Source organism: Lissotriton vulgaris, chromosome 2_1, assembly GCF_964263255.1.
Source record: "Lissotriton vulgaris chromosome 2_1, aLisVul1.2, whole genome shotgun sequence".
Taxonomy (NCBI): Eukaryota; Metazoa; Chordata; class Amphibia; order Caudata; family Salamandridae; genus Lissotriton; species Lissotriton vulgaris.
This window is the reverse complement of record NC_141687.1, coordinates 753,348,893-753,371,944: the sequence shown is the minus strand read 5'-3', so window position 1 is coordinate 753,371,944 and position 23,052 is coordinate 753,348,893. Positions and strand designations below refer to the sequence as shown.

General features: G+C 43.5%; 1 protein-coding gene across 1 annotated transcript in view; it reads left to right on the top strand.

The window, feature by feature from the left end:
* The window catches only part of USH1C (USH1 protein network component harmonin), a 697,039-nt gene that overhangs the window by 26,352 nt on the left and 647,635 nt on the right, over window positions 1–23,052 (top strand). The gene's annotated exons all lie outside the window — the stretch shown is intronic.

The window sequence follows — 23,052 nt, the reverse complement described above, 5'->3', positions numbered from 1 at the left end:
GCAGTGCATAGGTGATAAGTGAAGTTAAAATTGAGCTGTGACAGACCCCATATTTATCTCTCACAATTCAAATTGAAAACAGTGCAAAAAGACAGTTTTACCAAATAGTTGTCTGAGATAATATAATGGTCAACATGTTTCGGCACTCTCAGACACAATTCTGTCTAGTGCCTTCGTCAGGACCCACCCAATATTTGCCACTGCAATAGTGTCAAAACAAGATTAAATGTAAAAGTTATGTCATTTCTAGTCCATTAGAAATGGTTGGTATTGATACAACCAAGTCACCTTTTATATGGAGTGAACATTCCTTCCTTTGTAAGCACCGTGTATCTGAAGTTGTCTAGACATTGCAAGGAAGCTACCTCACCTCACCTGGCAACAGCTCAGGAAAAAAAGAGGCCCCTCTCTCTTCGTCGATACCTCTAGAGCTGACATAACTCCTTTTTTACATTTAATCTTGTTTTGACACTATTGCAGTAGCAAATATTGGGCCATGTTGACCACTTTATTATCTTAGCAGTAGGCCAGCCCAACAAAGCAACAAGCAGTGTGGCAGTTTCCCTCCTACAACATCCTGCTCTTCTTCCTGGCAGAATGTCCTCTTAGTCCAGGGGTGTTCTGAAGTTATGGTGTCACAGCTCCAGTACTTATACCAGTTTCTGCTTTTGAAGTAGGCAAACTTCAAAGGAAAGTCTTTGTAGTGTACAAGACTCTTCCTTTCCCTGACCTGGCTCCAGACACACTACAGGGGGTGGAGACAGCTTTGTGTGAGGATAGGCATAGCCCTAAGCAGGTGGCTGTGACAACTCCTCCTACCACTCTAGCTCAGGAAAACCAATCAGAATATACAGGGCACACCTCGGCTACCTTTGTGTGATTATCTAGAGTGAATGCTCAAACAGCCTAACTGTCACCCTCCTTCAGATGTGAATTCCATAGGCAGGCAGAAGCACAGAATGGTAAAGCAGACAAATGCTCACTATCTAAAAGTAGCATTTTCAAACACGCAATTTCAAAAACCAACTTCACTAAAAGATGTCTTTTTAAATTGTGAGTTCAGGGACCCCAAACCCCAAATCTCTGTTTCTTCCCAATTGGAAGTTATACTTGTAAGAGGTTACACAGCAGTTCCAATGATAACTATAGGAGAGATAATCCTTGCAATAGTTAAATACTAAATTAGCAGTATTTCATTATGAGGACATATAAAACACACCAGTACATGTCTTACCTTTTAAATACACTGCACCCTGCTCAGGGGGTTACCTTGGGCCTACTTTAGGAGTGCCTTACATGTCATAAGAGGGAAGGTTTGGACCTGGCAAGTGGGCGCATTTGCCAGGTCGACATGGCAGTTGGAAAATGCACTCCAAGACACTACAGTGCAGGTCTGAGACATGGTTGCAGGGCTCCTCAGATTGGTGGCAAAATAAATGCTGTTGGCCCACTCGTAGCATTTGAATTAGAGGCTGTGGAAAAACCTCCCAGTCTGGATTCCACAGCAACTACAGCCCCAAGACCGCCCTCCTTGCCGCCACTGATGATATCCGCTTGCTACTCGACCAGGGACACAGCGCGGCTCTCATCCTTCTAGATATCTCTGGAGCCTTTGACACCGTTTCTCATCGCACTCTCGCAGCCAGACTCCACGACCCGGGGATACAAGTATCTGCCCTCGACTGGATTTGATCCTTTCTCTCCGGCAGAACCAGAGGATCAGACTCCCTCCATTCCTCTTCGAACTGACTGAAATAAACCGCGGAGTACCCCAAGGATCATTGCTCAGTCCCATGCTCTTCAACATTTACGTGGCCCCCCTCACCGCCATCGATAGACAGCATGGGCTCAGCATTGTATCCTACACCGACGACACCAGCTCATCCTTTCACTCACGAAGAATCCCGAAGACACCAGACTCTTCTTCCAGGAAGGAATGAAGAACGTGACAGCCTGGATGAAAGACAGTTGTTTGAAGCTCAACTCAGAGAAGACCGAGGTCCTCATCCTTGGACCCTGCACCTCCGCCTGGGACAACACCTGGTGGCCCTCGGGAATCCACCAACTCCTACAGACCACGCACAAAATCTGGGCATCATCCTCGACTCCTCCCTCTCCTTGAACCGCCAGATCAACGCCGTAGCTTCCACCAGTTTCAACTGCCTGCGCAGGGTCACCTTCAAACTCCTCACCCACGCCTAAAAATCCCTCAACAATATCGGACCCAAATACCTCAACGAGATGGTATCCTTCCACGTACCTGAGAGGAACCTCTGCTCTGCTGACCCGCCCTGGCAGAGGTACCCCGCATCCGCAGAAACAGAACAAGTGGGAGAGCCACCTCCTACATCGCAGCCAAGACCTGGAACGAGCTCCCCGTGAACATCAGACGCTCCCCGACCCTGCACACGTTCAGGAAGAACCTCAAGACCTGGCTCTTCGACTGATCCGGAGCTGCACCAAGCCCCCTTAGCACCTTGAGACCCTCATAGGTGAGTAGTGTGCTTTATAAACCCCTGATTTATTGATTGATTGATTGATTGAAACGCTCCCAACTGGAGTTGGACGAGGAGACCTAGGTGCCTGTTTTTATGCACTGGTCAGGGGAGCCACCCTGCTCCTTTTTCAGACTAACTTCCTCCCAGGACGTGGCCAGCCAAGCTACCCCAGGGGATCAGCAGCAGAGTGGGGCCTAGGCCTCACAGGCACCTGAATGGCAGACTCTAGTGAGGATATCCAATTGCCACAACATGTAGCAGTCCTGAGTTTCCAGATCGCAAGCAAAGATTTTAAATTCCTAATATTGTCTAAATAGACTTTATTCTGAAATGTGTATTCAAGTGTGCATGAGGTGTATGTTCTGAGTTGGGGTTTAAATCTATTGCGTATTTTAGTTTTGTGTTGCATCCCCAGACAGTTACCCCTCCCTACCGTGGCTGCAGTCCCTATGTCTGTTGGGTTGGGCTCCCTGTCTGCTGCTCATGTGGCCAAGTGTTCGGCCAACCACCTGGTCCTTATTGTGGTGGTGTGGTTGTTAATTGATTTTGCTGTATCTGAATGTAAGGTGCATTCAGATTGGTCTGGGCTTGATTTTGTGGAGGGAGATATTGTGGGGACAGGCCTAGGCATATTGATCGTTACTCATGATGATCAGCCATGTGGCCCTTTCTGACCAATAGAAACATTCTCTGAGGTCTGGCTGATGCCAGCCTGCCTGACCTCTGCCATTAGGAGTGGATGGAAACTCTCTGGGGTTTTGAGGCAGAGCTCCCTTCAAGACTTTGCACACTTGCGGCCAAGGGGTAGGTGTGGGTGGAGTTTGCTGAGTTGCACTGTGCAGAATTCTGCAGAGTTGCATGAAAACTCCATGTAATTCCGCTGCGCCCTACAAAATAATTACCAAGCACACGACACCATTGAGAGTGCATTGTCTTTAAAAAGTGACTTGCCTCATTCACATCAGTTCAGAGTGGAAATGTACTATCCCACTCTCTCGTACCCCCGAAATTTCCAATGCGCCAGATTGTACATTTTCAAAGTTATTCATGACGAGCCCATCAATGTTCTGTGGCTCCTTAGAATAGGTGCCTCAGTACTGCTCTTTCTCATGCCTCAACCTTCATTCTTTCTCACGCCTCGAGATCCACTTCAAAGCCTACAATGTGACAAAGGCACTAAGCAACTGAGATTTACTCTCTTTCCGTATGCCTGCTCTCAAAGACTTGGACTTAAACACCTCTGCAGCATTGTGAAATAAGAAGCTGTAGCTGTACCTCAGACCATATACAACAGAGGTGCCACAAGATTGTACCCCAGACAGTAATTTAGACATTCTGGGTTGAGTAATCTTGCACCTTAAAACCAACTGTGGGCTGCCCAATAGGGAAAGATAGGTAGGAGACACTCGACCCCATTGAAGGATGACCACATTTAGTGAGACAGCCCTATTCTTGTCCTGTACCAGGTTTTCGCCATGTGTCTCATCAAATCCCAGTAAAGATAATATATTTAAGGTCAGTAGGGGCAGATGTAGTATAAGAACCTAGGGCCAGATGTAGGTAAATCACATTTACCGATTTTGAAATACCGAATATTACCGAATTTTACCGATTCGGTATTTCAAAATCGGTAAATGGGATTTAGGTACCAACATCTGGATTTTTTACCGATTCCTTTAAAATTCGGTATTTACCGATTTGGTAAATACCGAATCGGTATCTGCTATTGAATCCTATGGGCCTTGAAGCCCATAGGATTCAATTCAAATACCGATTCGGTATTTACCGAATCGGTAAATACCGAATTTGTCATGGGTGCAGGGGGTGTCACTTTGACACCCTCTAGCCCCCCCAAAACGGGCATGTGTGCAATGTGGCACACAGACATGCCCTAAGGGCACGTCTGTCTGTCACATGGCACATGTGTACATGCACAGATGTGCATGTACACAGGAATCTGTATTTTACCATGGATTTGTATTCCATGGTAAAATACCGATTCTGAAAGCCATGTGCCAATGGAAAATTGGCTACCCACATTTCAATCTTGCATTTTCGGTAAAATTACTGATTCAGTAAAATTACCGAATCGGTAAAATTACCAAATCGGTAAAATTACCGATTCGGTAAAATTACCAAAAATGCAACATTTAAGGGCCCCTACATGTCAATGGCCATTTACCGGTCGGTAACGGCCGAATTCGGCCGTTACCGATCGGTAAATGGCTATTTTCGGCCACCTACATCTGGCCCCAAATGTATGAAGAGGCAAGCTGTTTGGTAGTAGCAGCTGTTAAGACTGTTTAGCTTATGCTTCAGTTTGCACTCAGCCTATCTGTCGCCTCACCTTTACTGTTTTCCCCTTCTTGGTCCTCCTCTGTGCCCCACACCTTTTTTTGTTACTATGACTCACTGCATCTCATCTTTGTTAGCTTTGCTCCCTTCTGCCAGGCTTCCTCCTTACAGTGTGCAGACAGTTCTTTATCTTTCAGCACCTGAGTGGGACTTCAGGCATGCTTGGGGGAAAGTTATAGTCTGTCTGTAATCTGTACTGTATGGAGTAAGTCTCAACCCTGCTCTTATAACATCTATATGTAAATCCCTTTAGTGTGTTTCCCTTCCCTGACTGTGCTTCTTCTTCCCAAGGTGAAGTGTTGCCGGCCCCTTGAATATTAGTTACAGATAAAGGGCCCGATGTAGGTAGCCAAATACCGGTCGGTAATGGCCGAAATTACCGAATTTCGGCCGTTACCGATCGGTATTGGGCTTTCCAGATGTAGGTGGCATTTTTGAAAGATTCGGTATTTTATCGAATCGGTAATATAAGGATTCGGTGAAATAGCGAATTCTTAACATACCGATTCGGTAAAATACCGAATCCAGGATGTAGGAAGCACTCAAGTTAGTGCATTCCTCAGTAAAGGATTCGTTATTTATCACCAACTAGAAGTTGGTGGTAAATAATGAAAACCCTTGAAAAAGCATTTTTTTTGCTTTTCCAACAGTGCCATGTAGGGCATGTATGTCTGCAACATGTGCACCCATACACAATTGAGGGGTGCAACAGGGTGTCAAAGTGACACCCTGCCACCGTTCAATGTTTTCCCCAATTACCGAATCGGTATTTACCGCTTCGGTAATTGACATTCATTCCTATGGGCCTGCAGGCCCATAGGAATGAATGGCAATTACCGAAGCGGTAAATACCGATTCGGTAATTACCGAAAATTACCGATTCGGTAATTTTTTCGGTAAAATGACCTACATTCCATTTGCCTGTTCTTAAATACCAAATCGGTATGATTCGGTATTTAAGAATCGGTAATCTGGGATTACCTACATTGGGTCCAAAGTGCCATAAATACAGAATTGTACAGTAAAATGTTGCATTACATTATGGACAGGCAAATAATGAAGGGTGCACTGCTCACCTCTTATGCAGCTTGTGCACACAAAAGACTGATGCCGCAGCCCCGGACTGGGATTCCACACCTTTGGTCTCACTCTTGCATTCCCAAATCCCATGCTGCTCCCCTTAGACTAGATGGATGTCACATACTGGGGTCGAGACAGGAAGTGTTGGATATCGCCTTCCCCTTGGCAAAAGAAAAGACTTCCGGACAGTGAGGGGCGGGCTTTCAAAGTGAGCTGGCAGGCTTCTCAGCTACTATGTGCGCAGCGGGACACCCCCTGCCTCTACCTCCTCTTCCTTCCCTGTCCCCAGATCTTTAATTGGTTTTCTCCCTCTTTCTCCAATGCTCTTAGGTGTTGTGGACACGTCTGGTTATATTCCTTCTCCCTTTGCCCTGCACCAAGTGCCCGGCGACCACTGGACTCCTACCCTCCTTGCTGTAAGTGAAACTCCCTTGTGGGCTACTGTCTTTGGGAGGCCCTGAGTGACAGGCATCCGGAACTGCCCTTTGTGATGTCACCACAGGGGCTATCAATTTAATCTACAATGCTCGGTCCAAAAGTCGCTGCAGCTTTTGGTCCATAGGTGTGCCCATGCTGAAAACGAGTGCTGAGTAGGGATGGGCGGCGGGGGCAAACTGTGGAGCATGGAGTTGGCACAACTCTGCAAACTGCTGCTGGAGCGGAGATCACCGACCACCCCTACGAACGTGGCCCCTTGATGTCGGTCTTTATTAATTTGCATTGGTTCAACTTAGCTGTGTCTCTGGCTTGGTCCTGCCTTCTCCCAGTGGACTGTTGTGCGTGAGATCCGTGTGGCTAACAACTCTTGCTGCATGTGGCACACACCAAATAGTGCCAGGCCACCAAGTCTGTGCCACCTCTTTACGCATGGAAGTGCTGTGGTGGCAATAGGGCCTAAGCTAAGTGATCTCAGAGGCACTCTGGCTGTTGCCTCCATTGCCCCTGTGCTCCATAGCCATGCTCCCCACTCAGTCTTGAGAGGGGGTGCCAGCAGGCATGCCTGTTTTGCGGTCTTAACTCCCTACCTCCCAGCATACCCTGTTGGTTATGAAGGTTTTCATTAATTTGGCTGATTCAACTAGGAGATGGTGTGTGCGAAATGCCCACTGCCAGCCTAAACCGCATGGTTCGAGGAAACTCTATGCATATTCCATGAGTGCTTCAGTGAAGGGGGTCTGGTTGACTGGGAATGTTCTTGCTTATATACATGCAGTGTGGGAATTTTTTGTTGGTGTGGGTACTAGGGAAGGAGCTCCAAAGGAGGAGCAGGCCTCGACCTAAGATATTAGATGGGGATGAGGGAAAGTATAGTACCTGTTACCTTCTCCTATTCCCCCCTATCTCCAGCTCTAGGGGTTCTCTAATGGGGACCCCAGACAATGTACCCAAGACTCCCTGTATAGTTGCAGTGTACTCTGATAAGGGGGCTGCCCCTTCCCGTAGGCACAATGCAGTCGCCCCAGGATCTATTTGGACATTGTAGGCATTTATTTCACCAGCATTGTGATCATGGGGTCTCCTCCTGACCTGTTTGGGGTGGATAATAGGATGTATGTGTTCTCAGGGATGTTGGTGGCCTCTGGCATAGGTCTTTATCCCCCCTGGTCTGGTGGCTGACCCTGTAACCTCACTTATGCTGTTGGATCCCTTTGGACTGGGGCCCTCACCCTCACTTTCACTAGTTGTGTCGCTATCCAGAATTGATATGAACCTCCCGGTCACCTGAGAGCGTTTGTTTTGCTTTAAACTCCCAAATAAAAGAAATACAGCACTCCCCAGCAGAGACTTTCAGTAAAGAAAGAAAACACCTGGAAAGTTGGGACTCCTCTCCCACCAAATAAGGCAAGTAAAAAGACAGTTTCAGATTAACGCGTGGGGTTTTATTAGTGCAATACTCTCTAACAGAAAGACTTTCCCAGATGTAAAATGAATCGGATAAAACAACATGCAAATGTAAAATATATATCTGAATCAAGTGTGGTTTCCAGCGATATTGACTCTGACCAAGGCAGTGACTCGAGTAATAGATCAGCCACCATGGACCCTTTGTCATATGCGGAAGAGATGGATTTTATACGGGAACAACAAATCCAATCTCTTCGACTGAGAAACCAACAAGGCTCACAAACACAGAAAGGAACAAACACCGATGGGAACCGAGGAAATGTTCCAGACGGAAGAGGCAGAGGACAGCCAAAGAAACGCAATTGGCGAAAGTAACTTCCACTAATGATCAGACATAATCAATTTAACCAACATTCTATTGAATGAAGTGGCGAAACAACTGCTTGCTCTGGGACTGAGTTTTTGCCCAGAGAGCAATTTTAACTTTGTGCAGACTAGGGTGGACGTTTATAAGTTCCTCCGAAAATTGAAACTCAGGAAATACTATACCTTAAAAAACCAGAGCCATAATAAAGTAACGGCATCCAAAACTCGACAACATGATGATGGAGGGCTAACGGTGGGGGAGATCCCTCTATACAAGACACTCTACAATCTACGAGATAATGCCCCATGAACAGAAATGACAGACACGCAGGCATTAATAGAACATGAAGACATCAACATGAGCGCACCTGGAAACAGTGAGTGTTTGTATTGTCAACGCTCCGTCCATCACCACCTTTGGTTTTTCTTTGTTCGCGCCTGGAAACAGCCATTCAGGGCACCGTCAACCTTTTTCCCGACAATGCCCAGGGATGCCATAGATGTATTTCACGAGAGAGTAACGGATGAACTTAAAACCTTACATAGAAACACGTGCAACAGCAAATCCAAGATCAAAAACGAGGACAAGGCATACTTTCAACTCATGAGCAAATTGAAAAACAATGATTCAGTGGTGATAAACAGAGCCGACAAGGGGGGTAATATTGTCCTGTGGGACAAAAAAAGAACAGAGGCTTTCAGACATCTAAGCGATATAGACTGTTATGAATTAAGCAATGGAGTAAGTGTACGCAAAACAAACAGGGATTACAAGAGTGACCTTCTAAAATGGCAAAGGGAGGGACTTATTTCAAAAGACGAATATAGGTTTTTGTTTAAGGAACATCCTACCCCACCCACGTTTTATCTAATACCGAAAGTATACAAAGGGACTGAACCATTGCAAGGAAGACCAATCATTTCAGCTACTAACAGCATGTTTGAAAATACCTCCAGATATGTAGACTATTTTTTGCAGGAATTTGTGGTCAAATTAGCATCCTATTTGCAGGATTCACAAGATTTTCTTTCCAAATTGGATAATATGCAATGGTGTGAGGAATATTTATTTTTAACGTTGGACATTGCCTCCCTTTACACATATATCAAACATGAAGGTGGTCTTAATGTGGTTGATTTTTATTTGAAACGCAGGAACATTGAAATGTATCCTCATAATAGGATGCTGCTTAGCATGATACGTTGGTGTTTATACAATAACCTATTTCTGTTTGATGGAAAATTGTACAGACAAAGGCAGGGGGTTGCTATGGGGGCATGTTTATCCCCCAGTTATGCATGTTTACATGTAGGCTGGTGGGAGGAACATGTCCTCATGGGGGAACACCAGGCATTGTTTGAAAAACATGTGGTACAAATGTGGAGATACATTGACGACGTTTTTATTATTTGGAGGGGGTCTAAGGATGAGGCCTGCAAATTTGTTGAAATCCTCAATACTAACGATTTAAACCTCAGATTTACCTCCCATATTGATTCCCTGTCCACTAGTTTTTTGGACATTCAAATATACATTCAAGAAGGGAAAATAGAAACAAGTCTATACCAAAAACGAATGGCAGGCAACACATTGTTGCACGCCAATAGTTTCCACCCATACCACACAATCGCTAGTTTGCCCTATGGCGAGTTCTTACGAATTCGTAGAGCATGTAGTACAGAGAATGCATTGAAGGAAGCTCAAGAATCTGCTAAATGTAGACTAATGGAACGTGGATACAATGAAAAAAAGTTGTATCAGGCCATCAACAAGGCTAACAAAAAAGAAAGATCCGCTCTAATTAAACCTACTTCAACATCCACAGGTGGTCTCAGCTCTGTTATACAAGTGACAAATGAGACCAACCAGTTATCAAAACCAGAGAATCCTTGTAGATTCATCACTACATATAGTAGACAATCTCAAAGCATACAAAAGATTATTAATACACAATGGCCCATAGTGTTCATTGACACTGTTCTTAACAATGTTTTAACTTCCAAACCAAATTTTACTTATCGCAAGGCACACTCTATGAGCAGTGACTTGGTTAAAACAAGCCCCGAAATGTATCACAAAGAAAACTGGCTTTCGACCAAGAATGGCTTCTTTAAGTGTAGCACATGCAGGGCCTGCAAATTTGGGGTCAACACCAAATTTACACCAATGCATTCTCAGATACCCCCATTAAGATCAAGGGAAACTACACGTGCTGAACAGATTACGCCGTGTATGTGTTGAATGCATATGTGGGCTCCTATATGTAGGCAGCACAAAACTACAAGTGCATGCTAGAATCCTGCAACACCTAAGGGCTACCGTGAATTCCGACCCCACATAACCAGTGGCAAGACACGTCAAATTACAACACAAGAACAATCTAAACGTGTTACAATACTTTGTGATTGACAGTGTACAACCCAACAAGAGGGGTGGAAATAGAGAAAAACTATTATGCCAATTAGAGACAAAGTACATTCTGGAGCTGGACACAAAGACCCCTAGAGGGCTGAATATATATGAAGACTTACATCACTTTCTCTAGATATTGTTTACATCTAACTGCGATAATATATTGTAACTTATGAATTTAAGCTTGTACTTTTAATCAAATGGAAGTTTATTTATTTTGCATGACATATTAACATTCTTAAATCCTTTTTAATCTTTTTATGAGGTCGTTTTAGCTCTTTGTATTGGTGTTCAATTAATGTATATTTTATCATGAATCTATCGATTTTTGATTTTATTTATATTTTGTTAATACCATTGCATGGACTGTTCTGACCACTTGAATTGATTAATATTAGAGGTGCAATTTGCTCAGGAATAGGTTACATTTTAACATACTCTGTTAATATATGCCCAGCATCAGTATTTGTACTGCTAAGAAAATGAACCATTTAACGATGAACATAGTTGCCTCTGCTCCAAACCCTGCCCCTTCTTAATAAAATCACTATTGAATTTGAATAAACCCCCGGCTGGGGGGGTTTTCTGCGCACTTTAATGTTAGGCTGTTAAGCACATGCACTGTACTTGTCATCGACAGAGACAATTCAGAAAACAAGGTAGATACAGACGATTTGCAAGTCAGTGAAAGGGACATTTGATATAAAAATTCAGATGCTCTGTGTTAATTATGATGGATGAGTTTTCTCATTTTTTTAACATTCAGGGCAATGACATATAGTTAAAGTAATTGGGTAACACTAACTGACAGTCCAAAAGAATTTTTATGCATTTATGCAGATATAATGAAAAATGCTTTTTACCGTTCCCATACAACGCACAATATTTGTTGTTTTAAACTAATGTCATTATGAAATTCTAACGAAGTCTGTTTTCCCGACATTGACAAGGTTTGCAATACAAAGTCTGTTTTCTATGTCCATGCAAGTAGTACGATGACAAACACGAGTGGTGATTGGTAAAACAAGGATGTGGCCCAAGGTCATCGATTGTAGAGTAATACCTAGGGTCGACAGCGACCATAATGCTTTATGGCTGAGATGGCCTTCCCAGGGCCAAAAGATTCCTCAATCCCAGAAAAGCAGGATCTGGGTGAAGGAATGGCACTCTCAAGTAATAGACGTAGGGTAAAGTGGGGTAAAATAGTGGATTCTCAAGATGAACTTGCCAAACTGTACAATTTAGCTCTCCCCCGATTTCTACAGGTTGAAACTCTAATTACCCAGCAGACACCCCCAGATTTTAATGGGGAGTTACGCAATGTCCATCTCTGACCTGGCGGAGGTTTTCAATCCCGAGGTTGCGATAAGGAAGAATAGAGCACCAGTTTCTTCTTGGTACAACTCAGCCTGTAGGAAGGCTAAGTCTGAGCTGATTGTGGCGGTAATGATCGGTACAAATAAGTTTAAAATTCGTGATATAAGATGGCACTATAAGGAAGTAATAGCCCAAGCAAAGAGTGATTGGGATCTGGATAGGTGGTCCAATCTAACCTCTGCCCTGGACGCAAGGGATCAACACAGATTTTGGTCACTAGTAGCATAGGCTCGGGGGAACCAAAATCAGCAATTGAGCCTAATATTGACGCATCAGTGTGGGAATCACATTTTAAAGCTTTGTATTCACATGAACCGGCTGAGGACAGCATGGCGGGACCCATATTTTTAAATGCTCAAGTGGAGCCCCTAGAGTTCACCTTGGGGGAGGTATCTAATACAATAAAGGAAACTCGCAGTTGACAAGGCTCCGGGTCTCGATAAACTCCCCGGGGACCTTTTTTAGGCATCAACCAGGGGTTTGGGGACCCTACTTTCGGAGGAATACGTCCACCATGGATCAGATCTTTCGCCTGATACTTCTGTACTGGAAAACGGTAAAGATCGAGGGTGGCAGCCTCTACATGGTGTTCGTGGACCTGTGGTTCGCGTTCGACCTAGTGCCACGGGGGAAATTGTGGGGGGTTCTCCAGGATGTAGGCGTTTCGCCTCAAATATTGAACGTGCTGATAAGACTACACATGGCAAATTTTGCCCAGGTCAGATGTGGGAGAAATGGGGCACTGTCACCAAGGTTCCCAGTCGCCAGCGGGGTGAGACAGGGCTGTGTTCTGGCACCGACCCTGTTTTGCCTCTACGTTAATGGCGTATTTTCACATCTGGATAGTGTCCCCCAATAATGACGCGCCCAGGATGGCTGGCAGGAGGGTGCCGGCGATTATGTTCGCCGATGACACCCTCCTGCTCTCCAAGTCCCCGATGGGGATCCAATTAATATTGGATGGCTTTGGGGACTTTTGTCGGTGCCGTGGCCTTGAGATAAACGCCGACAAAACAAAATTTATGATTTTTAATCCTCCGGCATCTACTAGACCTAATCCGACTCTGGGTAGTGTGAGGCTGGAAAGGGCTACGACATTCCAGTACCTTGGGTTTACGCTCCATTAAAAATCTATCCTGGCGACCCCAAAAAGTCAAATCTGAATTGAAACTATCACAGTTGGTGGGCGGTATTTCCAAAATCTCAAATTCATCGACGTTCAAGCCAGTAAGCCCAGCCCTGGAGATTTATAAGACTCAAGCAAGGCCTGCAGCTCTCTATGGCGGTGAGCTTTGGGGCCACTCATCTGGGTCAGATATCGCCAAGATAGAAGCAAAATTAATTAGAAGGGTGCCCCAAAGCACCCCGCTACTACCCTTAAGGCTAGATCTAGGTCTGTCCCACATTCAAGAAGAGCTAGCATTAAAGCCACTCAGGTTTTGGCGTAGCCTATGGGTAACGACAGACCTGCTTAATTATAGACAAGAGCTGAAGCAGATATTAAGCTACAGTAGTACACGCAAAATTCCTTGGCTGTTGTTTGTAAAACGTGAATTTTTAAGTCTAGGTTTGCCTGATATGTGGAACAATCCGGAAAGGGGCTGTTCAGACGTATCACGTAAAGCTCTTACCTGGATTTTCAGGGGAAAAAAACTGAACTCTGTTGTTTGCTCCACTAACCTTGGCACCCTGACTAATTCTTTTTTAGCTTTCAAAAATTCTTACCTCTTTGAGGATTTTATGGATGTTGTTTTCCCGATTTTAGCAAAGAAACTTTTTATTCAATGGAGATATGGGACCCTACCACTCAAAGATTTTACTAGCAAATGGTCAGCCTCTACTAATAAGTCTTGTCCTGGATGTAGCTGTGACAGAGAGGATGAACTTCATGTACTTTTCTTCTGCCCAGCCTATACTAAATCCAGGAAGTACTGGCTGATACCACTTTGCAGAAACTTAGGTTTCAAAAAATGTTTATATGCTTTTAGAATTCTTAAGACGGCCAAAGCAAGTTCCACCGTATATGCACTTTCTAAGTACTTGCTAGCTATGTGGCTTAAACGATCCCAATTAATTGATATTGAATCCTAAGGTTTAAAGCACTTGAAATTTGCATGTTTCTTTTTACTGTACTATGCTTAACATGTGTATCATGAATTCTATGGTGTTTATACGAATGAACTCTATATTTTATCTTTTTTATCAATGTTTACCTTGTATCTTTTATGGCCTCAATGACCGAAATTTGAATTTGATTGGTAAACGTGGTTTTTAAAAACGAAAGGGGAAACTTTATGCAAATGACCGATGATCAAGGCGGCTGAGTCCGCCGAAACGCGTCTGGTGTTTGGGGCACAGCACAATGCCCTTTTATGAAAATTGAAAAAATAAAAATACCTGCAACTGAAGACATTGTTTGAGTCAGTTTCTCCTTTTGTTGCTGAAACTAGCATCGTGGAGTTGGAGTTGTATATATATATATATATAGATATATATATATATATATATATATCTATATATATATATATATATATATATATATATATATATATATAGATATATATATATATATATATATATATATGCACGTAAATTCGTCACTAGCCAAGGCAGCCGCCTCAGCCAAACAATCCAACACTGACGAAGGAACAGACCCAGTTTTAGGTGCTTTAATCGAGGTGTTTTATTTCAGCAAGCCTGCCGCCGCCATAACGCGTTTCGCCTTTCGAAGCTTGATCACATGGCCAGTTGCCGATAGCCAATGCCATACATTTAAAGTGCAAGTGCACGCGCAATTTTTACAAGGTTTTCAACAACATGGAAAAAATACTTATTCCTCATGCGCTAACATTAGTATGCAAAGTTATAAACATACTATGTTGAAAGTACAAGTGGCTTGATTTATAAAATATATAAATATATATTTACACCTTAAAAACCACGGAAATTTTGATAACTGTATAAATACAAGTTAGTTACAAAGTGAACGTGAACCAGCAAGAATTGTTCTTAAATTCACAAGGTTAAGTTGTTCACATGATTACTCTCTCCCCAATTGTACAAGGTGCTGAGCCGAAGAAATAAAGCCCCAGTGGGCATAGAATCTAGTCAAATTGCACTACAATATTACACATTTCATTCTGACATTGGCAAACATTGAGTGTTAAGTAAATGGGATTTCTTAAAGTGCTCGTGCTTAGTGCTCAAAATACTACATAAAAGAAAAGAAATCAATATTTGATCAAGAAAAACCATGTTGCTCAAAATACTACATAAAAGAAAAGAAATCAATATTTGATCAAGAAAAACCATGTTGTGTTTAACCCCTGGTCATACCCCATGGGCTTATCCTCCTCCTATTTGAACGAAGCTCTTAACACAGATTGTGAGGAGGCGTCAGATGGTCAGATATAACAACAACACTGTAACCACTTAAAAATCAAGTACCCATATGGCAACACATACAAATCACAAATTGAAGAATTCATACTGAAATAGCTGGCTCGAAGGAATATCAATATACAACTGCACCCATCAAACTATAAACAAGTGTATAAATCCTCCGTCGCATTTAAACCCTGTGGCTGCTTGCTGTCTAATTCTAGGATGTATCTCGTCTCAAGGAGGCGTAGTTTAGCCTCCCGATCACCCCCTCTTTTCATGGGCCATACTGCATCGATGACAAAATAAGAAAGATGTACGGGGTTGGAACTATGCTGTTGTTCAAAATGCCTAGCAACAGGATAGGCCTGGTCTTTATTAGAGATGGCTCTAATGTGCTGAAGCACACGTTTGTGGACCTGCAGGCGGGTGCTCCCCACATACCTGAGACCACATGTGCACTCCAGCACATAGACCGCGTAATCTGTCTTACATGTAAGGCGTTTAGTAATGCTCCTAGGGGTACTGGAGAATGGGACAACATAGTTAGATTTGTTGATCCCATGCTTGCATGCCTTACATTGTATGCATTTCTTGAAACCTCCTCCCAGTGCTTTCCACGTTGATGACATCTGTGGTTCCAGGGCATTTTGGACCAAGGCATTAGCCATAGACTTAGATTTCCTAAAGGTCAGGAGTGGTTTTTTCGATACCTTGTTTCCGATTACCGGATCCCCCAATATAAGGTTCCAGTTATCACAGAATATCTTTCTTAAGGCTGAATGCTGCCGGCTGTATGTAACAATCATGCGAGGACTGCTAATCCCTCCCACCGAGGTAGTTTCTGCCTCCCTATTTCTCGGGATCAGGGCAGATTCGCGGGATATCTGTTGGGTCCTCCTCTGTGCGGACTCAACCAAGGATCTAGAATATCCCCTTGCTAGGAATCTATTTTTACAAGCTTCCTGAGCTAAGGTGCATTCCTCCTCACTGCTACAGATGCGTTTGATACGCAACATTTCCCCATAGGGAATGCTGCGTATCAAATGGCCAGGGTGGTGGCTGGCCGCGTGCAGGATGGTGTTACCTGCCGTGGGCTTTCTGTATAGTCTAGTTTGCATACAGTTTTCATTGATATATATTTCCATATCCAGAAAACAGACTCTTTTAGCATCGATGCAAGATGTAAAATGCAGGTTCAAACTATTTACATTCAGCCTTTCAACAAATTGCCTTGCTGCCTCCTCCGTCCCCCTCCAAACAAAAAATAGGTCATCAATGTAACGTAAATAGGTGACCACATGCTGTTCCATGGTTGCTCGCAGATCCCCCGCCAGGACCTGTTCCTCCCATAGCCCCATGTGCAAACATGCGTAGCTAGGGGAGAAACAGACCCCATGGCGACACCTCTAATTTGATGGTAAATCTGATTATTGAACAGAAAGAAATTCTGCTCCAAACACATTTGGACCATGGATAACAGAATCCTGTTGTGAACCCCATAATATATGGGACGTTTGTTGAGGAAATGTTCTATTGCCTTGAGCCCATCTCGATGGGAAATTGAGGTGTATAGCGAGGATACATCCAAAGTCATTAGAACAAGGTCTGGGCCCCAAACTACATGCTCTGTTTTACGAATGAAATCCGTTGAATCTTGCACATATGAGTCCAAACCCTTCACCCAATCCTGGAGAAAAAAGTCTATGTACTTTGATACATTTTCTAAGGAGCTGTCTATTGCAGAGATTATTGGGCGTCCAGGGGGTGTGGCATAGTTCTTGTGGACTTTGGGGATTAAGTAAAACGAAGGAACCACTGGATGTTCTTTTCTCATAAAGCGGAACTCACCGTGATAATGCCTGCACTTCTCCACGCCTGGAGTTTGGCTGCCTGGTCTCCCCATGTTGCCTTCAATGTGGGCCAATTGCTCTTTCTATAGCATGCAAGGTCACTGAGCTGTTTTTCCGCCTCCTGCAAGTATAAGTCCGAGGCCACAAAACAACGTTACCCCCCTTATCTGCTTGACGCACCAAAATATTATTGTCTGCAGTAAGTTTGTCCACCAGTTGCATGTAGCTCCAATTGCGTTTGTTCATGACATTTCGCTTACTGTTAGTGGCAACATATAATTGTTTTAATTCTTTGGTCACTAGATCATGGTAAACGTCTATGATGTCATGGAGCATGGTGGGCTGAAAAGTTGATTTAGGCTTGAAGGATGTCAAACCTGCTGCTGCATTGATTCGCTCCATGTTACAATTACCCCCTTCATTTCCAGAAGATTCGTTCTGGAGAGACCATATCACATTAATGTCCTCCTGGTCTCCCACAGTCAACAAAGTGGGGCTGTTAGTTTCTACAGGATTTTGTTTCTTGGATTGGAGACAATGAAATTTGCTCAATTTGAGCTTACGGATAAACCTGTAAGTATCCATTCGTGCATCTGCATAATTAAAATTGTTCGGCGGACAATATGACAAACCCAAAGCAAGAACTCCTTCCTCCTGCTTGGTCAATTTCATTTTCGTGAGATTGATCACTGAGTTGGTGTTTCCGATTGCGCTTGATTGCGTTTCTGGGATCGATTCCATCTCCCCTTCGGGGGTCCCTTTGCTTTTGCCTTTGCGGCTCCTGCACTTTTTACGGCGTTGGTTCCGCCGGTAGTTGCGCCTGGTGCTTGTTTTGTTCTCGATCGCAGCGTGTCCCTGCGATCCAGGCATAGGCAATCCACTTCCTCCGCTATGGTAAGCCTGGTAAACCCCAACGCCTGGTCCGTTCTGCCTTCGCCTTCCGGTTCGCTCTCGATGTTGGAACTTAATTCCGAGCTAGAAATGGAGTTGTCACGTGTAGCAGGCACTTTACTCTGTGCCCCCTTGACTCTAGCTTTCACCCCATCGTACCGCCTGGCAAAAGTAAAAATGTGGCCATTTACATAGTCCAAGCGATCTCTCTCAAACTTGTAGGCCTTCCTCTTTTTAATGATTTCCTCTTCCTTGTTTAAACGGACCAACATTTCCTCACGCAATTTCTTAATCTGATCATTTGTGCCCAATCCAGTTATTTCCTCCTCCAATTTATCAATCTCAATCTGCAACTTATCACGGTCACTTGAGGCATATTTCACCAGAATTTTCAGCAATTTTGCAGATGACTCTAAATTGGCTTCAGCCCATTCCTTAAGCATTAACGGGTCAGGGTTCTCGTAGCTGGGGGCTAATGTTATTCTAAGCCCCCTAGGTACTCTGTTGACTTGCAAGAACCTAGAAAGAGACCTGTGCTCCCACCATTTCGATTGTTCTGATCTCATCAATTTTTCCAATTTCTTGAACAAGTCCCGAACGGTGGGATTCCATGTGATTGCCTGCGCTGCCTGTGGGACTTGGCCAGACCCCCCAGCCGGGGAATCTAGGAACATCGTCTCCGCCGCCTCCTCCCGCTCACGCAACTTGTTTGCGGACATTACGGCACTTTGGGCTGGGAGCTACAATCGCTCCACCTCGATTCGCTGTTTGGTGCTAATCCAGTGAGCAAGCACCGTCACACACGCACACTCCTTACCGGATCGTCCTCAAACAGACTGTTCCCGCTGGTTCACCGCTGCAAGCGCCGGCCGGCGCTCCTTTCCTTCAGGTGTCAGCTTCAAAACAGTCCGATAATCCAAGGCGCCCGGGGGCAACGCGGCTTACTCCTCCCGGAGTCCGTAAAACCTCTTCCGGGTTACCAGCCGAGGGAATGCTTCCTGCCGCTTAGCCCAAACCAACAAGGAGGGGTTCTGCTCGTACCGTGGAAGCCTCTACGGTAACACAAATGCACGTAAATTCGTCACTAGCCAAGGCAGCCGCCTCAGCCAAACAATCCAACACTGACGAAGGAACAGACCCAGTTTTAGGTGCTTTAATCGAGGTGTTTTATTTCAGCAAGCCTGCCGCCGCCATAACGCGTTTTGCCTTTCACAGCTTGATCACATGGCCAGTTGCCGATAGCCAATGCCATACATTTAAAGTGCAAGTGCGCGCGCAATTTTTACAAGGTTTTCAACAACATGGAAAAAATACTTATTCCTCATGCGCTAACATTAGTATGCAAAGTTATAAACATACTATGTTGAAAGTACAAGTGGCTTGATTTATAAAATATATAAATATATATTTACACCTTAAAAACCACGGAAATTTTGATAACTGTATAAATACAAGTTAGTTACAAAGTGAACGTGAACCAGCAAGAATTGTTCTTAAATTCACAAGGTTAAGTTGTTCACATGATTACTCTCTCCCCAATTGTACAAGGCGCTATATATATGTATATATATAAGCAAATAATGATTCAAATACAAATAACGACGCAAATAATAAATGGAACATTTACAAGTCAAATGAGAGTAAAACATCTCCATACTACTCTTTATAGGAAAGAGACTGCTGGCAATTCGACACTCTTTGCCAGCAGTAGCCATCCTCCCCAGTTAAAAAACAGCATTCCCTACGGAGAATTCTTAAGGCTCCGAAGGAACTGCTCATAGGACTCTGACTTTGAGGCGGCTGCCTCAGAGTCTCTAGCGCGCTTTTCCATTAGGGGATACGAGGAAACATTACTGAAAAACACATTAAAGAAGGTCAGAAGGGTACAGAGGGCAACACTCTTGGCTTCAGATAATCATACTGTTGGCAGAGAGAAGAAAGCTAACACCAATGAAGGAAAGTTCAGACTGGTGATCACCCCATACTCATCAGGTGCCAAAGACTTAAGAACTATGCTTAATAAGAACTGGCACATACTGCAGACAGACAATATACTTAAGGAGGATTTACCAGCTCATCCTCTAATAACGTTTAGCAGAGCCAGATCATTAGGTGACATGCTGGTCTCCAGTCATCTGGAGAAACCAACTCTAAAGACTAATACCTTGAAACAAATGTCGGGGTTTTTTCCTTGTGGTCACTGCAAGGCCTGTGCCGGGAGCAGAAGAGTGCTATCGCATAACATACCGGACACTGGCAATACAGTGCCCATCAAGAAATGTATAACTTGCAGTTCCCAGTTTGTAGTATACTGCCTGCTCTGCCCATGTGGCCTTTGCTACATCGGCAGCACAAGTAAGGAACTCAAACTAAGGATTCTGGAACATCTCTGGGCAATCGAGAAAGTTGACACCGCATATCCGGTTGCCCGGCACTTTGCTGAAGAACATGGCAAAGACCGTACTAAACTCCAATTCTTTGGGTTGGACATTGTCCCACCCAATGTGAGAGGAGGTGATCGGTTAAGAAGACTCCGCAGGTTGGAATCTAGGTATATTGTAAACCTCTCCAAAAAACACCCGAGAGGACTTAACAGCGGAGAGGAACTGTCATGTCACTTGGGAAAATGAAACTGTAACAATTATACGCCCCTTGGCGAATGATCTGTTTCAAAGCTGTATTTAAAGAGTCATGAACTTTAAAGAATCATGAACTGCTTTTCTGCCATGTATGAATTTCGCATTTTTCTTTGCTTAAGTTTGGAATTTTGTTTGTGGTTCCCTGCACTAATTTACCATCTATGCAGTGATTGCAGGGCCTAAGATATGTATATATGTATATATAGAGAATTTGGAATCAAGAGAAGGCGATTATGCTAATGAATTATTTTCATCACAGACATAAAATAAGAATGATAGTGTTATATAAGTTTACACTGATTTCTTTGTAAGATGATATTGGAATTGACCAATTGAGATATTATCTGTTGACAAGTTCGATGCACTTCTCTATAATTTTGAAACTGTGTTGAGACATATCATGATACACTTTTTGATGAATTGCATTGTATTTTCAGTATAAGTTTATAAATCATGTTTTGACATTTTGTACATAGGACACTTGCCGATCCACTGCTCTATTGAAATGTCATCATCTAATGACAATATATGACTAACACACCCTTTTAATGGATACAACACCATTCAAAGATGGCGCCCGTTGTGGTGCATAAGGGTTAAGTCCTATGTTACTGTCAATGAATGTGAAATAACTTTATTTAACTTGCTGTTTGCATGTCACGAGTGACACACTGATAAAAGGCTTATGCCGAAACGCGTCTTGTGCTTTCTTTTTCCCGCATTAAATCACTGTGATATCTCTCAACCTATGAGTGCTGCCTCTTTTCTTGCCAACTAAGGAAAAGTTTTGAGCGCTATATATGCTTGCAAGAATCAATAAAGAGGAAGAAAATATTCGCAAAAGAAAGGCATTCAAGTTTCAAAGAGACAAGGAAGATTATGAAAGGGGTCAAGTTTTCACATTTGCCAAGCGCTTTCAAAATGTGAAAAGAAACATAACCAACCCCCCACGCAGCTCAGCGCAACCACAGCAACAGGCGGAGATGGTCGTAAGAGCTGAGTCTTCAACCTCCCTATCTGATTACAGCTCTGTGGCAGAGAGTGGATCAGATAATGAACAAGCAGGGCAAAGCAATGAATTGGGGTTTCACCAGTTCACCCTGGGGCAAGAGCTTGATTGTGTGAGGCGGGATCGTCTGGACCCCTTAAGACCCAGGGTAAACAAGCCACAAAATTCTGCAACTTCAAGTGCCATCAACGCAGGAAATGCAAACGTAAAATCACGAAAAAAGAAAACAAACAACTATTGGAAAAACAAAAAGGGACAATAAATGCAATAGATGAAATGTCTGTCATCAACCTTTCTGATGTTGCTCTAAATACAACAGAAACCAAGATTTTATCATTGGGTCTATCATATAGCCCTGTGGGTAACTTTCAATATGCACAAACAAGAGTGGACATTTTTCAATTTGTGCGTAAAATCAAGTTAAAAAAGTTCTTTTCCACCAAAGCTATTAAATCAAAACCCACAGGGATCACTGCAGCAGTAGGGGGAAATACTGAGACACTTAAAGCAGGTGACATGGATCTCAGAATGGACCTTCTTGGTCTTCTAGGCAAAAGTACCCAACTGCCAGCAAGTGCCATGAACCAGCCGACAATAGGGGCTGGCCTAACAGACTTTAAACCTAAATCCACCTTCTGTCCTGTCATGGCCAAGGATAATATAGACTATATAGACTATTACCACGAGTTGGTGGTTTCAGACAAAAATTGCAACACAAAGTGACATGTACAAAAATTTAATATTCGGGAAGGGACCAAGAATACCATGCCTTGATAAAAAAAACTACAAATGTGTAAATCTATAATCATCAGACAGGCGGATAAAGGTGTCAATGTCATCATCTGGCCTAGAGAAAAATACATGGAGGAGGCCTGGAGACACATAAATGACAAAAACTGTTATAAAAGAGTGGACATTGCTACAATCAAGACCTTTTGGAGCAAATTTTACATGAAGCTTGTGGCATGGAAAGGCTTGGGACTCATCAGTTCAGACGAGTACAAATGTTTACGAAATAATCACCCAGTCATACCATGTATATATATACTTTATCCCTAATATCCACAAGGACTCCAAAAATCCACCTGGCAGGCCTATCATCTCTGCCTGTGGAAGCCTCCTAGAGAATTCCTCTAAATACATTGACTTTTTTCTACAGGGGCACATGATTGCCTTGCCCACTTTCATTCAGGACACTGGTGATTTCCTAAGGAAACTAAAAAACATTCTGTGGCAAGAGGATTATTTACTAGTCACATTAGACATAACTTCGCTGTACACGAGCATTAACCACATGGATGGCCTTAAAGCTGTCAAACATTTTTTGCAAAATAGACCATTACAG